Source organism: Neodiprion lecontei, chromosome 1, assembly GCF_021901455.1.
Source record: "Neodiprion lecontei isolate iyNeoLeco1 chromosome 1, iyNeoLeco1.1, whole genome shotgun sequence".
NCBI lineage: Eukaryota > Metazoa > Arthropoda > Insecta > Hymenoptera > Diprionidae > Neodiprion > Neodiprion lecontei.
The window spans coordinates 9,646,940-9,661,338 of record NC_060260.1 but is presented as its reverse complement, the minus strand read 5'-3'; the positions used below and the strand labels follow the sequence as shown (position 1 = coordinate 9,661,338).

Here is a 14,399-nt window from a genome sequence, read left to right as displayed (position 1 = left end):
GGGTGAGCACCGGAATTCGAATGTAATTAAGCGGTTACACGGGTTCTGAAGGGCAAAAAGGAAACATGTTTTCTCTATTTAATTTTTTTTTTCAACATCATTAAAAAAGTCACTTCATTCAAACTTTAAGCATATAAAAGAAAATATTTTATAAAATTTTCGTAGACATAGATATCTTCCCGGTAGACAGGATACCTCGTAATACCTTTATTTGAAATTAAAAAACCAAAATTTTTCTATTAGTAGACGATTATAGCTTGTCCTTGAACGAAGGATTCTTTTTTGTGATCACAACCTATTATACAGGGCAATACATGGTCTAAATTTTACTGACAATCGTACTGTTTTGCATACAACTCGATCAAAACTTCAAATTACATTTTTGTATCAAAATCCTTCGTTCAAGGACAAGCTATAATCGTCTACTAGACGAAAAATTTTGTTTTTTTGATTTCATATAAAGCTATAATGGATACTTGTTTCACCGAAGACCAGTTCTGAACAGCTGAATTTTCAAAATGTTCGTAAGATAATTTTACAAAATGTCGTTCAAATAATTCTTTCTTCTTCTACACGTTCAAAAATTTGAATGAAATAGTTATTTTCTTATATTTTTGAAAAGTTGGAGAAAATACGTTGTATTTTTTTTTTTTTTTTTTTTTGTTGCCCTTCAAAACCCCTCGCTCCGCACGAAATTCGACCCTTTTAGCAACCCAATATATGGAATGCCACTTTAATCCTCCGTTCCGACTGTATTTCAATTCTCTGAAACGACCACTTCGCGCACCGAGGCCTGGAAAAAAAGGTCGAGAAACTGTGTTGCCAGCGGGTGCACGGGGTCAGATCAGGCTGCGCGACCATTGCCAATGCAAAACGTGGTAACCCAGCCGCTCTGGCTCTTACGATGAGTTTGATTGCGCGTCGCGGCGCGCGCCTACGCGTTCGGCGGGCTATGCGAGCTTTTGCTCGGCTCCCGGCGAGCCCTCGGTCGCAGTCATCTGCGACAGCTCGGCCTGTTCGTACTTCGTGCGGTGCGGTATCCGTCTCCCCTCTCTCTCTCTCTCTTTAACTCTCTCTCGCTCTCTCCAACTCTCTCGCGGTTAATGTAACGCGCCGCCTAACAAGTGTCAACAAAGTGTCACCACCTCGCGTCTAACGTCGAGCTTTGAATCGGGACTCCAAACTCGGTGGAGAGCCCAGACCGAGCTTTCGAAGCTTGCTCGGAGTGTCGTGAAGTTTAGCCGAGAAAAAGCTCCGCGTCACGCGCGCCTTTCGGTAGTGAGATAACACCTACCACGTGTTCCCTGTTACAGTTCCGTTTGTCAGGATCACTGCGCCGCTTTTCCCACGCGTGACTCAACGTTCGTTGCAGGCTGACCACGGGCTGTGACTACTTGCAACTCGGAAAGGTAAGACGAGATACGGCAGCATCGTTATTTTCGCCGCTGGTGTTCACCTTCTCTCGCATGTTTAATGTTGGCCTACTGTGCGGTGGTCGTAGATTTTTTTTTTTTTTTTTGCGTGGGTCGTAAACACGAGCCGCATTCGATGGCTCGATGGTTTGTGTGTGTTTAATAAACATGTTTCATTCAAGGAGTGTCGATCGTGCTATTCAACCGCTGGAGATCGTTTCGTTTTTCTCTTCAACGAGTCGCGATTTTTTCACCCTTGCTGACGAGTTTTGGACTAATTCATCCACCGTGATTAGCGAAACGATTTCTTGTGCGGAGTGGTGAGTCGGGTTGAAACTGGTAACGTTATCGTGACGAAACATTGGGGCAAGATCGCTATTTTCTTATTTTTACGATGATTTTGAAGGAAATAAGATTGCAAAATATAAGTGTGTTTTGTTTTGTTACGGGTTACTGAATTTTAAATAGTTGCTAAATTGCGAAACAACGGTTTTTACTCAGCACGAATCGTTACGAGAACGTTACTAATATCAACGTGATGGTGTGAGTGGATTTAGTTGAATCCGATATTTATAGTTTCTCAAAGTCGCCCGAAAATTTATAACGAATATAATAAATCGTGTAAAGCTACTGTAACTGTTTCAAGAAAATTGGAGAATCTCTTTTGAAGCGATGACAACTTATGACATGTTGCGCTTGTACTCCTATGAAATAATCGACCTCCTGTGACCCTGCGATACAACGTAAACGATTATTCTAAATTCGATATAATACATCTCAAAAATAACTTCTCATATGATCGCAAGTGATTCGCATTCATATTCGTTCGACCACAGTCGAAATTTCGAGACGCTTCAGGCGTCGAAGTTTCAAATCAACGAGATTAAAGATAGTAACGTTATCGTAACGAAACATTGGTGAAAAGATGACTATTTTCTTAATTTTAAATGATTTTTAGTCAACTACGATTTCGGAACATGAGAATATAAGTGTGTTTTGTTTTATTACGGCTTACTGAATTCCGGACAATTTCAAAATCGCAGTGTAACGGTTTTTCCTCACACTGAGAGAAGTTTTTAGTTCCGGTTACTGCTCAGTCTTTGACTATTTTCATTTTTTACCACAATCGAAAAATATAATTCTAGGTAGAAAATGAAAATTAGTTTTCTAGCTGTTACCAGAAAGTCTATTATCCGTTACTATTCTTTCTCATTACGATCACTGTTGCTATATTTTCTTGTAACCGTTGCAAAAATTTAATGCTTGTGCAACAATAAATTGACGTTAAAGCCTTATTTAACTAAAAAAGTAGAGTAAACCTAAGAGACTGATTTTGCGTTGCAATTACCAAAAAAGGATCGACAATACCGCAAAATGGTTAGGCGTACCTCGTTTTTCGTAATTCCAACAATATTCAAACAGTTTTTTTTAACGATACCTGTTTTACTAAATTTTTCTAGTTACTGTAACAAATGAAATTTTTCTCAGTGCAGCATGAATCGTTGCGATAACCTTACAAACGCCAATACGATCCAAATCATCGAATCCTAGGGATTTCGAGCATTGCACACGTGCGAACCGGTACTTGACGTATATTTATGCCTGGCAAAAAGAGAGAGAGAGAGAAAAAGAGAGAGAGAGAAAGAGAGAGAGAGAGAAAGCTGGGTGCACGTGTTTCGCAGGCAATCAGTCACCAGTCAAGTCAGACTTGTCGCGCTGAGAGTTGCGGCGTCTAAGCTGATTGTGAGTGAGCTTTCAGTCCCGGCAGAGCTTTACATTTTTACAGCACGTCGCTTCAGCAGCCCCACACGTACGTACTCGCGAAATTCCAGCGGAAATTGTCATGTCTTTAAAGTGATCGGTTAGTGTTCAGTCGAAAATATTGGCAAAGTACGCGCGGATTGAGGAGCGCAGTGGAATCATTGCGAGAACTTGGTGTTTCGAATCGTCGAAAAGGAAGTCAGGCTGAAGTTGGTAACGTCAGCGTTACGAAATCTCAGAAGAAAAAATTCAACTTTATTTGGAAATTTAAAAATGACTTTGAAGAAATTGGCTTTTCAAAATTACAGTGTATTTACTTTTTTTGTTTGTAACGGTTGACTATATCTATAAATATCCCGAAGATGCGAAGTAGCGATTTTTCTTAAACACGCATCGTTACAGTAACGTTACTAACTTCATCCTCCATAAAATGGCCGGATTAGTGATTTGCCGTATTATTCGGGAAACTCGTCTTATTGGTGATAAATCGTTGTTACCATATAGCGATGAATGATGAATAACTTGAAAGTTTTCAAGTTTGTCATATTTCAATAGATTGTATAGACTTTCTAAATTCTATTGAAAAGAAGCTTTAGTGCTCGAACGACGAACAAATTTATTCACAAGAGTTTCGTGCTTTCACGATCGACAAATTTCTTGACTCACTGTCAAATTAAACGTCACCAATTACCAATGATCGATAAACCGAAACCAGGGTCATCAATTCCGACACTTTTTCATATTCCACCAATTCTTTCTGACCGTATGAGAACTTTTTTTTTTTGTTTCAATAACTACAGAGTGTTTTGTTTTTTGTTTTTTTCCTCCTGTTTCGATTTTAAACTTTCCGCTGCTTATTTATGAAGAAAAAAAAAGAACAAGGGAAGTTATTATAATCACCCTCAAATCGGAAAGTCGGGGTTTTTACGGTATCTCGACGTTTCAAATTCTACAGAATCACATCCGAGCATTGTCCTCGATTTTTCCAACTTTCCTTCTCCCGATATCTGGAGAACAATCGAACGGATCTGAGTGTGATTTTCCTCAATTGACGAGGCTTCTCTTCATTCAAAATTTGTGGAATTTCGAGTTTCATTCGATTGTTTATGAATGATTTGAAAATTTCACTGAAAGTTCTCTTACACGTAACATGAATACACTCGTGGCAACCGTAGCGCCTGGGATTGAATCCCATCTGCGCGCGAAGTTTGAATAGATACGTCTTCTTTGAATGCATTCGTAGTTTTAAGCAGTATAACCAACCGAGAATTTGTCCTTAGCATTGCCGGACTTCAATTTGAAATGCGAATTCATACAAGTTAAAATGTTATCACACGATTGCTTTCAACGGTAAAAGGTTCATTTGGTTTGATGGAACAAGCAAGTTATAGCATGTTTGGAATGGTTCATCTTCAGTGTTCGGATAAGGTCAATTTTATCATCTGAAAAATTTCTTTTCCATCGCGTGGAATTCAGGCTTTCAAAGATAGGCTTGTCCCTCTTACCGTCTGCCTCTCTTAGAATTTGTGTGAACAAACCTTCGGACACTCTGAACTGCCAACCGCACGCCACGTGGATCCACTTGCGACTGTTGTGAGAAACCCCCGGGTCAGCCCACCACTTCGTTTCAGTCAAGTTCACGCAGCCGCGATGTACTGCAGGTACTTATTGTTGATGGAGTGAAGTTAGTAACGTTAACGTAACGAAACATAATGGAAAAAATGGTTATTGTACTATTTTAGACCGACTTTGAAAGAGCTTACTTTTCAAAATATGAACATGTTTTCTTTGTTATAACTTACTAGCTGAATTTCAGCAAATCCCGAGGGTTCAATTAACCATTTCTTCTGCACACGCATCGTTAAATCAACGTTACCAACTTCAACCTCATTAATATGTCGTCTCAGAGAGCTCTGAACAGCTTCTAAAATCTCGGACTTGGGCATCTCATCACGTATATTCCATTAGGAATCTTGGATTGTATTCTCAGTTATGATACCACTTGAACCGACTCGTGTCCTCAATCGTCTTGAATCACTGTCAATACCTACATACCTTTTACGCCTACGTGTGTATGCGATGTATATGGCGACGAGGTTGAATTATTATAGGCACACGTGGAGACGGAATTAAGCCGCGGGTCGCGCAAACTGGTGAAAAGGGCAGCGGCGTAATTTAAGCAATTGTTAAACTTGCGCCCTGCCCTTATATTCATAGACACGATACGAGGTACCTAAAGGAACAATTGGCTTGACTCGATCGTCAACTGTCTCGTGATCTACCAATGCCTATTTCTCGTAAGGGAATTTCAGTTGACAAAATCAAGCTTATGTTGATTATACGCACTCATTGTATTATATCACAAAGCTTTTGTTTAATCGATCGCATGTATTTTGTTGAACATTGTACTCTCTTGGAACAAGCACATCTTGGTTCACTCAAAATCCGTGCATTTAGCTCGACGATTTCAGATTGGTTCAAGTCTCTTCAAAACCGCGTGCGATGATTTACATATAATTTGGAAATTTGTGTTTTCATCGGTTGATGGTTGAGAATAAGTCATTGAGAACTTCACGTATGTGTCGGACATTACAAATGATGTAAAATTACGCATATAATATAAATATACTGACATTGACATGACACTCAGCGAGCTTTTACTTGTATTTACTTAACTTGATGCCCTGGTTCTGCAAATTGTTGTCTTGCAAATTATTCGTATGTGACAAAGTTCACAGAGTGGGAAGAACAATTTTATCGAATTCGTGTCAATTCACGCGATTCTATTCAAGTCAAATTCATTTTGGTTCATGTCTTGCGCTAGTTTTTGCGAATTTTCAATCATACATTACGATTCAATGATGATTTAAATTCACAAATTTATATTTTCAAGTAAATTACATTTAGGGTATTAATTCTGCTTAACGTGAAAACTAACAATATCTAATATACTATATGTAGAAGTGAGTGCACGCATGTTCAAGAATTTTGACTCCATTAGTAGAAGAGGATCATTAGCATAAAAGTCGAATCAGTGGAGTAGGAAAAAGCTTGGCTTAATATTCAAATTACGTGCCTTATTGGGTCGTGAGATGACAAGTTGATAAACAGGGATAAGTGTTTGTGGTAAAAAGAAGAAAAGAAAACCTCCTTTAACGGGTAAATAGTTCTACGGCTGGTGCCTACGATTAGCACCCAGTTTCATTGTTGGACACAAATTTCGTGGATTAAATTACGGTAGCACTTCTACATAATCACGAATCGAAGTAAAATGCATCCCTCAAATAATACCTACCTACATCCATAAGCCAATCCTGCTTGAATGTAATTTCTGTGATCATTTTACCCGAAACCTGGAGATGCATTTGTATAGGGTATTCCACGCTAACTCAGCCAGTGTAAGTCTTGTTTCTCATGATTTTTCTTATTCTTTTAGGTTTTTATCTGTACACAATTTTTTTTACCGAATTCATGAAAGAGAAATTAAAACGAACCACGTTATTTTCTTAAACAATTCACAACGAATATGCGCCTTGAAGTTTTTTTGCATACCATTGCCACGGAATTTGTTACAATATTGCTTATTATAATCGCAGATTACGTATACCTATGTGCATTTTCTCTTCCACGGTTCCAAAACTCAAAAATTATTCATCAAATTTGTCGCGTAGAACAACTATTTCCGAATAATTTCAATTGCTAGTGACCTGAATTCGATTATTGTCAATAATATGACGAATCCTGGTTTTCACATTCATCCCCAAAAATAAAATGGTAGCTACGGAAAATTTGAACATTTAGTCCACTTTTTCCATCTTGTGTAGCAAGTATACAGATAAATTTAAACAGTCGTCATTGAAAAGTTAAAAGTCGCTTTGATAATATTGACATGGAATCACCGAAATTATCCTCAAAGTGCAGCAAAATCTGAACAAACAATCAATCAACTATTTGTACGAAGTACAAATGGATTCAAGAAAAAAGTTTGTGCGTGAAAAATTTCACCAATACCTCTTTACGTGAATATTTAACCTAATTGATAAAAAGTTAAACAAGCTCGATGATTTACTGAAATGCAATGAAAAAAATTCGCATTCAAAGTGACAGAATCTTGAAAAACTGCAGAAAAATTGACGGAGATTCCTAGATTTATCGGTCAAAACTTGATTAGGAAAAAAAAATAAATAAAAATAAAAATGTAAAAATTATCCAAAAACTTATAAATCCAATCCGATATAAAGCTCTACGTTCAGCTTCGCACGTCAGTCGAATCCGTGTGAAATATCCCATTCGTATGTATACTCCGTATATACCGTGGACTTTTGATGGTACAAAAACCCTGAGGTATCGTTTTTCAAGCTTGCAGCTGTTCTCCGGGCAGCAGGCTCGTAAACTGTGGGGTAACTCGTTAAAATCGCGGAATCGAGACGGAATTCGATAAGATCTGAACAGAGAGAGAGCGAGAGGGGGGGAGGGAGGGGTGGGAAGTGATTTGGTATCGTTGGTAAAAGCGTGGCGTAGAGGATCCTCGGTCGGTACGGCAGGCGTTAAAAGCTCTCCCTCGAATTATGGGTCTGCAACGATGATCGCAGCAGCGAATTCGTATCACGCATACTTATTTCACACCCGCGTGTAGATCCGACAACGTCTTGCTTCTTTTTCCGTAGATCCATTTTCCATTGTCAGCGGTTATAATGGTCAGGATAATTTGTCCTAAAGCATTTTGGCGCCATTCCGCGTTGCAGTCACAGGGCTTTTTCATCCAGCTAGTTGCAAGCTGTGCTTGACACCGTTAGCTTCGCATAACTTGTCACGTTCCTGTATAATATATTCATTGCAAGCGCGATTATATCGTTCTCTGGTAAAATGAATCTGATCAACAGATTTAAGCCAACTTGTGGTTTATAACCGCGTATAGAGTCAGCTTTATGCTTTAGAACTTTGCATCCACTGATTACTCGCCCATGGTTTTATCTCTGCGTGAAAACTCGTTGTACGGATGATTAAAAATGTTTTCCCGTCGTTTTTTATTCTCTTTACGTATCGAGTATTAGTTAAGACAACGAAAAGATACACGTGTCAGCTACACTGATTAAAAAAATTTAGTCGTATATGAACCTATCAACGAAACTGATTCGAAATTTCACAAGCATTAAATTTTCACAATAGTTACAAGAAAATATAGCAACAGTGATCGTAATGAGAAAGAATAGTAACGGATACCAGACTTTCCGGTAACAACTAGAAAACTAATTTTCATTTTCTACCTAGAACTATATTTTTCGATTGTGGTAAAAAATGAATATGGTTAAGGACTGAGCGGTAACGGGAATTGAAAATTTCTCTCAGTGATGCATGTATAAATACGTCTACAGTTATTGCGAATTTTGGCACTGTTGTACAAATTTTGCAGTAGGCCGAAACAACCACCCCTATAGCTATATAGCGACGCAAATAGGACTTCTGTCAAAGTTTCACTCTCCACCAAAGGGGATTCAACTTCTATAGTATTCGAACAATAGGATTTAGTTCGAAACAACCTGATAGAATTGGCTTATAAATTGGCGTCCATCTGAGTGAAATATATCGACAGTTTCCAAAGTCATTCGATGAATATTGTATCGCCAAAGAATACCAGTTCCAAGTGAAAACTGCAAAGCTGCCGGTTCGTTTCCGGGAGTACTTTTTGCCAACTCCGCAATTCCATTACAGCGTTTGACCATTGTTTTTTATTTATTTATTTTTTTTTTTTTTTAACACAGGGTCATTTTGCAGTATGTATATACAATTTTGTACCTACCGGAAATTCGACTAACTTGTTGAGGGAACTAACGAAAAATAAAAAATAAATAAAAAAACAATTTACTCCAGCATACATTACTTGTTGCAAACGATCAAAGTGTTCGAATATTGAATATAAAACTGAACGGTCTATAGTGACAAAAATTTTGTACGGCAAAAATTAAAATCGCGTTCAATTATTACACTAGTTGGAAAGTAGAACTGAATGAGCAATCGAGTTGAGATCTATGAAAAATTGGGTTAAAGTTGAAAAATCGCCATTTGAGTAGAAAAAAGTTTGGCTTAATTGGTGGCGACTGATTTATACGTCAATGCTCATTCTCTGGTAACCACTGACTTTTAATAATTCTTCGTTTAGTGTCTTAAAAACTCTCCAAGTCCGAAATCGACATCAATTGCATCGTTGATCAATCTCGTATTTCGTCGTATTTATTCTTTCCATACATACTTTTTGTCGGACTGTACCAAAACCTTACCAAACGGCCCGAACGTCGTCGGCAACTGTTGACTCAAGCTACAGGCTCAAGCTAAAAGGTTCCCGGTAAATCTCTGCGGGGTCTACTTTCGATCTCGATGTCATAAATCGCCAGACTCTCCGGTGTCGGTAATCGATACAACATAATTCACGCGTAACAAAAAAATAAATAATACCGCAAATAAAAACAAGACTCAGCACAGTGCTCATTGAAAAATATAATCCGTGATCGAAAAAATTAGAAGACTGAATTTGGATGAGTTGTATTCAAATGTTGTTAAAAGTAAGAACCAGTATGAAATGTTGCAGTCGAGTTTATATTCGAAATAGAGAAATTATCGAGAATATTATGAAAATTCCAAAGGGGGATGTGCGATAACGTAAAGTGGAAATAAAAAATACAACAATCCAGTGTGTATTTTTAATGCACGTTTGAATTGAAATTATTTGAAAATTTACACAGCCTTGTCCGTAAGGCATATGAACTTTTTTGTTGCTCGAGTTCATTGAATTCAACGATTCGCCATAAATTTTATTGTCAGTCATTGTCAGGATGGCCGGGGAAGAGAAGCATATTTCACGTTTGGTGCCGTTGACGGGTTGACCCGATTCAATCGTTGCCCAGTTATTTACGAGGTTGCTTTATTCGAAAAGAATCGTAAAAAAAGCTGCAAACCACGAACGCGGCTGCAGCCTGCGATCTACTCGAGGCAAGGATTACTTACGATGATTTGATTCTAGTTGGGATTACCGAAACGACACGGTGATTTCGTGATGCAATTTTTAAGATTTACGCCCTGCTGGTGCTTCGTCCAATTATGCATAGATTTATTCTCGGTATCCTCGAGTACATTTAAAAGCCTTCAAAGATGTGTTTTGCAAAACAACGTCAATTGTATCATGCTGAACAATGACGTCAACAATTTTCTCTCACTAACAATCCTATCGTACTAACGAGGATGAAGTTCGTAACGTAACTGTAAAAATCGCTACTACGCATCTTTAGGAATGTCCGAGATTTATTCAACCATTATAAAAAAAATATATATATATATAATTTACTTTTGAAAAGCGAACTCCTTGAAAGTCATTTTCAAATTGCCCAGTAATATTGGTTATTTTAGTCTGAGGTTATAATTTTTAGGGGTGTTCTGAATAATGAAATCTCTTCGAACTTTGGTTAATGATAGAACTTGTGATTGTGCTTGCGGATTGACTAAAAAAATATCCGAATATGGATGATAATATAGAAAAAATATCCGATTCAGATGTAGCAACGTATCGTAACCTTGAATTGAGTGAAAAGTATCTGCAAATATTGTTAATTTTTCTAACTCTACTGATTCTGAGCCAACCCACCAGCACAATCATAAGCCCCATTATTTGCCAAAGTTTCTAGAGATTTCATTGCTTACGAAAATGAAAAATTGTTGAATAAAATTTGCTGTATTTAACGGATCTCCGACGTCCCATTAATATTGGCAGAAGTGTTGAAGATGTTTTTTCCATCTGTAATAAAATAGTGGTAATAATTTGTAGTAACCTGGGATTTGATCAGAGCAGGTAGATATTTTTGAATATACATTTATGTATACACTTCGATATAAACTTTAATACGGCAGGAAATTTCGAATAAGAAATGACGATTCCAAAGAAAATTTGTAATACAAATTTCAAAATTTATCTTAACGAGCAACGAAATTTCGTATTATAAGAACATCGAATAGACAAAAAGTTTAACGCCACTTACGTCTGCTAACGGATGTGGCAAACTCGAAAACTCATAAGCTGCGAACGGAGAGAAATACGAAACGATAGATCAGGTGACAAATTTCGTCATCCCATGGGACAACCCGGGCAGTTTCGATGACAGCGAGGAAACCGAAAAGACCCATCCATCTATACCCATAAGAACCATCCATTATTCCAATGTCGTCAGTCGGTTGGGCCTGCAAACTGTGACACCGAGTTGAGGGCATTGATAGATCGTACACCTAAAATAAATAATCATTTGATCCAACTAAAGAATTGCCTGGCTATTAGCAAGTACCTGAGTGATAAATGTAACCGGATAAATTGTCATTTACTTGATGGAAAAAACGCTCATTCGCGAATGTTACACGACGTATATTTCAATAAATGATAATGTATATATATATTGATCCCAATAGTAGTCGACGCTCGAACTTTTTTATCAGCTTTTGTAAAACAAAAAGTCAAGGATCCGGATATGTGGGGGGGGGGGGGGGGGGGGGTAAACACTAACACTCTTTCCAATATTCTTTTTTTTTGTAAATTCCCGTGTAATACGATCCTCCCTTAGCTGAGTTTTTTCGAAAATATTTCGAACAAACTGCAAGACCGATTCTATTCGCTGTTCAAATTTCGAAAAAATATCAACGATTCGTTGAGAATCCGACAGAATTTTTATAATATTCATCAACTTCCGGTTATAAAATCGCGGCAGTAGAAAATTCAAAAAAATGCTCTCCGTGTCGTTCGCCACTCCGAAATTAGTTTTAGTGGAAAAATCTCTCCTGTTGAAACATTTAACGAACTAAACTGAGCGTGAACTATTTTAATGAGGACTCGGAACGTTACATCATTCACTCGTGCACGTTGCAAAAAAGCTACTACTTCTTCTATCATCCGGCTACTTCTTCCTCAGCCTGTAAGGAATTATTTTAAATATGATAAATCTTGGATTTATTCAAAATAGAAAAAAAAAATCCCCAAACTTCGGCGCTGAATAATATTAATTTTTTTGTTTTGTTTCCAATGAATTATTTATTCGCTACTCGGAACAAATTTATTCCCGGCGCGAATATCTCAGTTTTCAATTTTCACTCGTTAACTATTATTATTATTATTATTATTATTATCATCATCATCATCATCATTATTATTATCGACACAGTTTATTTTTTGTTTTTTTTTTTACTTCATTTCGAAGGCATGCAATTACAGAGTGAATAATGTCTCGTGTAAAGCCAGACGATTTTGCATCAAATAATAATTTCGTTAGACTTCAAATCGGTGTTTGAACCGCAACGAGCTAGACGTCCTCCACCCACCGAAGTGGAAAGTTAACTTCGGTACAATTTCCCTGCTGCAAGTGTACATCCATTATTGTCCAATAGTTACAACCGCAGGCTTTGTGCAGCCATTCATATATTCCTACATTTGGCTAACTGCAACTTTGTCTCGCTGTATTCGCTGGTCTCACTTTTGTCAGATGTATTCAGAATAGAAATGAAGTGTAAAAAGTTAATGATGTTCCATTGTAGATAATTCTGAAAATCACTGCCAGGCTGTTCATTTCATACGTTTGAATTGTTTGTGTTGATATTAATACGTTTTTGTAGAATTTAATTTTCACACACTTTGGCGATGAATAATATTGATGTATTGATTCCGAGATTCTTTTAATATTCTGGAAAAGTCAAATGTAAAATAAACTTGAAACACTTGTTGTCGATTTGATAAGAGGAGAATGTTCAACGCGCGAAATATTTAGTTTTCACTTAACTTGATTTACTTTTGATGAAAATCATACGTATATCTCAACCAAGGAAAAATATGTTTCTCTGTTTTTGACTTGAATAACTGATTTTGAATCGTGAGAAATATTTTTAAAAGCAATTCAAAAAGACCGTGACGACACCGTCGTACTTATATATCGTTGATAATTAATGTCGCGTGAGTAAAAATGAAAAAAAAATGAAAAAAAAAAAAAAATGGAAACGAGCAAAGCACGCAGCGTGGTAAAAAGTCCGCGGAATGCCCTGTACACGCATTATTCGATCATTTTTCTCCAAGAAACATGATTATGACCGACGATTCATTCTCCGACGTTGGATCTGATACTCGGCTGCTGGCACTCGTTCTCTTCCCCGGTGAAAAATTTCTTATCGTTTCCACACCCTCGGCGGCATGCAGAGCAACCGCACGCTTAGCGAGATATATCCAACTGTCTCTTCCTGTGCGATAAGCCCACGCCGATACAGAGATACCGAGATGGAGTGAGGCTTACAAATGCGATTTTGAAAACCGGATCCGAGCGTTTAGCTCCGTGTGATGTGAGGAAAAACTTGGACCCGGGATCAATTGCAACTATAGTAAAAGGAATGGGAAGAAATCCGACAATCACGGGTAGAGGGTGGAGGGTGGAGGGTAGACTGCAAGCTCGAGAGCTTTTGCACCCTCCTCCTCCTCCCCCCCTGGCTGTCTTTTGTTTTAAGGCACATTTACCTTTCCCCACTATCGCGGTAACCCCTCGACGGTGTAAAGGGCGAAGAGATGAGGGCAGCGCGAAAAGGGAGACTCGCGATTTATAGGGTGAATAACACCCGGCATATACGCGTGATGTACGTGCACGCGGATTCTTAGTCCTGCCAAAATAGGTCTGAATTGCAAAATATTCGGTATGCGGTTGGGGTTTTGTTTTTCGGGATTTTCGATCCGCGGGAACTCAAATCCGAAGTAATTTTTGAGCCGCGTAACCGGCGTTTCGAGGAAACATCGAAATTTGAGGTTTTTTCCGTTTTTCTCGAAAACTGATGTAGGTAGATGAAAAATGACTCGATCATCGTGTAGAGTAGAAAATTCTACATCGAATTATGTTCTCGTATGTCGGAATCACGCAGTCGGATTAACAAATTATGAAAAAAGAAATTATTTCACCAAAATTCCCCAGATTCCGTCGATAAGTAGAATTTCATTTTTCTCAATTTGATAATCCAATTCCGTTTCCCGTCATATGAGGACATGATTCGGTGTAGAATTTTTTGCTCTCTTGAGTTTTTGCGAAATTTTGCTGTTTTATCGAAACGCCGGCTATGCGACTCAAAAATGACTTGAGATTTGAGTTCCCGAGGGTCGAAAACCGAATATTTTTGACTCGGATCAAATTTGATCGGGCTTTTCTTCCTCGGCGACGTGGTTGATTT

The 14,399-nt window shown here is 38.0% G+C and overlaps 1 protein-coding gene across 5 annotated transcripts in view; it reads left to right on the top strand.

Moving 5' to 3' along the window:
• LOC107219263 (prolyl 4-hydroxylase subunit alpha-1) overlaps window positions 1-14,399 on the top strand; it is a 146,199-nt gene that overhangs the window by 62,110 nt on the left and 69,690 nt on the right. Inside the window, exon 1 of one of the 5 annotated variants that reach the window (XM_015657432.2) lies at window positions 983-1,409. The exons of 3 other annotated variants lie outside the window; for them this stretch is intronic. The gene's annotated coding sequence lies outside the window, so the exon portion shown is untranslated. Of the gene's footprint in view, window positions 1-982; window positions 1,410-3,113; window positions 3,223-14,399 lie in introns of those variants that run through there. One more of the 5 variants, XM_046729912.1, reaches the window with a different exon arrangement.